General features: G+C 37.2%; 1 non-coding gene and 1 pseudogene across 1 annotated transcript; both read left to right on the top strand.

Moving 5' to 3' along the window:
- Positions 1-226: 226 nt before the first annotated feature.
- On the top strand, positions 227-388 carry LOC143542961 (U1 spliceosomal RNA). Its single transcript, XR_013136987.1, has one exon. It is a non-coding gene; the product is annotated as a U1 spliceosomal RNA (small nuclear RNA).
- A 1102-nt stretch (positions 389-1490) lies between these two features.
- Positions 1491-1602, top strand: LOC143542964 (U5 spliceosomal RNA; annotated as a pseudogene).
- The last annotated feature ends 1661 nt before the right edge of the window (positions 1603-3263 follow it).

Raw genomic sequence — 3263 nt, 5'->3', positions numbered from 1 at the left:
AAGTTAATCCTAAAACATTAGCTTAGAATTAATAACAGAGATATGTGAATAATATACATACAATTACAAAAAACATAAATATATAACAAGTTGTGCTTGTAGTAAGAAGTACTGTAACCTGAAGAGGCAGAAGAAGTAGCAATTTGAGGGTATCCCACATCAGTGATGTCAAAAAAGACCAAGAGTTGGTGCTGTGTATAAAAAGGAGAAGAGGCCTTCAGAGTACTTACTTACTTGGACGAGGTCAATGGGCGATCAAGAAGACACATGGCCTAGGTTGGTGGCCTCCATTGCACTTTAGGAGGGGTGCCCGCCTAAGGTCGGTCCAAGTGGTCGAGCCTATGTCATAATTTGTGGCAGTGGAGGCCTGCGTTCGTGCGGCATCTGCCTAATACATTTAGTCTAAGACAACAAAACTGAATTTTAAAATAGAGGACCGGGCAACCCTTAATTGATGTGTTGCAATCCAAATCAACCTGTACATACATGGGTCAAAGCCGCACAGCTCAAGAACTATATTGAACATTATGGGAAAAAAATAGGACCATGATGAGTCTGTGTGTTTGTCTCAAGTTGTTGACTTCAATATGGAGTAGGAGTCTTCTCATGTTATCGCGTTCGGGTCGGACATGAAACCTACAGAAATGAGCTGTTTTGCATTAATTCACATCCGTGTTTAAATGAGTTGATTTGCTTTGTATTTTACAATACATCCAAATGGGTCATTTTGTCACCTAAACCGTTTCAGTTGAAACAGGCAGGTTGGGTTATCAAACAATTTTTCGTCTATCCAAGCTTTTCTATATACTATAATCCAAAGCTGTTAGAAGGTTGTATTGAAAAAAAAATTAGACTTTTGACTTTCATTATGTTTGATGCATTCTATTTTTAGCTAATTTTGTTGATATGAATACAACCGAAGTTAATTCGTTTATAAGTAATGGATCGAAAGTGTCACCTAATTTTCACATTACGTGCCAAAACGCTGTTCATAATCTAATAATATTTACATTTCTTTTGTTCCAAACCCCAAAAAGCCGCATAGGCTGAAGTAACCATATGCTGGTGCGCCCGGCCAGCTAACAAGTTCGAGCCAAAGGGGGATTTTTAAAAAAAGGTGTTGATTTACGTTGAAACAAATTGTTTAAGAAAATAGAACGCATAAAAATGAGTTCACCGGCCATATTTGACGGTGGTGGCATCAATGATGTTATGTAGGTGATGATGAAGAGGGTAAAGAAATGAAGGATGCTGGCCATGATGTCGAGTTAGTTGAAGTCAAATACGGTGCAGAATGCAGATCCGTCATATTCATCAAATGGAATTGACTATGAAAGTTTTTAGAATAATTACTGAGCATAAGAAGGAAAAAGAGTAGAGAATCAAAAGGGTTTGGTATGTGGAGTTCTTCCCACATCGGTTGCATAGAAAATGCTGAGAAGGTGAAACCACTATTTTAGGCAAGCAGGTGATCCTGGTCAAAGGTACGCAGCCACGCAGTGAGTATATAGCGAACTATTCTTTCGCCTTTTACTAAAGAATACCGTGTATTCGCTGCATTAAGTGGCATACGCCTATTTTTGGAGAGTTCTTTTGAATATTGAAAGGCTCCAACTAGTTGCTAGTTTAAACCTTTTTTCATCGTTAATTGTTATGAAATGTACAAAAGTTTTTTGGTATTATGAATTTTTTGTGTATTCGTCTGAATCTTATTTAATTTGTCATTGTACTTTTGGGCGTCTAGTTTAGATAATTTGCAACTCTACAAGTGATATATCATATATGTCTAAAGTCTAAACTATGTATAAAAACATCAGTTTAAAAGACATCTAAATGATTCAATTTTTTGTCACATGATTTTGTATGTTCTTTTCTCCTTTTTAATTTTGTTTGTCACATGTCTTAGTCTCCTATTTAAATTGAGTTCTAGGCACCCCCAGTTATACAAACAAACTCTTTCTTTAAAAAATGTTATTTTGTCTGATACGTTGAGCTGAGAACTTTTGCTTATTGGTTTAACTCAAGTATTTAATTTGTATAATATTACTATTTTAGTTCAGTCTTCACATTATGCACCATACCATGGTTCTCAAATTAGCATTGAACAGACCAACTCTCTGCGTAGACAGAAGTATACTTAAACTGATGAATCCGGTCAGCTAGCAGGTTTGAATCATACTAGATTCAAATTAAATTGGGCCGCTTTATAAAACTATAAGTTCGATTCCTGTCGAAACGCTTCTAACTATAATATCACTACTGACATCAAACTGAACAAAACAAAGATCACACATAACATTATCACATGGGTTTTTCAATTAGTGTTTAATACAAGTATTTAAATATAGTTAATATAAAGTATTTTTAAAATATATGATATACTTAAATCTTATGGTCCAGTCAGACTTTAATACTTTATACGGCCGGTGATTTGTATTAACCGCAAACCAGACCGTTCGCAACGGTTTGGAATTTTCTAAACTGACTGACCAAAAGTTAAAATAAAAACTAACCGTGAAACCAAGGTTTGGACGGTTTTAAACCGAACTGTGAACACATTGGCACTCACCTGTGTTCAAAATCCTAAACTTCAACAGTTACGCAGTTTTTCTTAACCCTATTCTAATGACTGAGTTATGCCAAGACCTGATATGTCTTACGGGCCTGCAAACTAAAAGTGGATCTCAACAAGTTCTGCGAGCGTCTTTCCAGGCTAGAAGGTACGGAAAGTTTTACTTTATGTTGTAAGAGTTTTAGATTAATCTGTTAAAAGTAGAAAGGTGGAAATTGAAAAGAGTACATCCCACATCGGCTGTATAGAAGAAGCTAAAGAGGTTGAATTGTAACATCTCTAAAATTTTGGGCTAAATTAGTCAACTACAAAAGCTAAAGGACTTGAAATGATAATTCTGAATTTTCAAGACTCATCGCGCTACTCGATGGATGAAGAAACAACCCATCGCGATACGCGATGGGTATCTCACAACACCCTAGAAAGGACGGTGCCGCGCTACGCGACCGCCTGAATCTTTGGATCAACATGATACGGGATGACCAGGTTAATGAAGCATGACACGTGTTCAACCATGTGTCAACACGTAACAACACATGCCAGGTCTACGTGTTGAGTCATCAAAGCTAGTGGGCGGCGTCGAGCTACGTGACGGCCAACCCAAGCTTCCGTTGCGATACGCGACAAAATATAATCTTCCGAGGCGGTTTAATAAGTCCATCGCGCTACGCAATGGGTCAGAAAATTTGCC

The sequence above is a fragment of the Bidens hawaiensis genome, unplaced genomic scaffold, assembly GCF_021521415.1.
Source record: "Bidens hawaiensis isolate Kalapana, Puna unplaced genomic scaffold, B.hawaiensis_p1.1 tig00013006_1, whole genome shotgun sequence".
In the NCBI taxonomy this organism is placed as follows: domain Eukaryota; kingdom Viridiplantae; phylum Streptophyta; class Magnoliopsida; order Asterales; family Asteraceae; genus Bidens; species Bidens hawaiensis.
The sequence above is the reverse complement of the archived record's forward strand: the minus strand, read 5'-3'. Positions and strand labels throughout refer to the sequence as shown.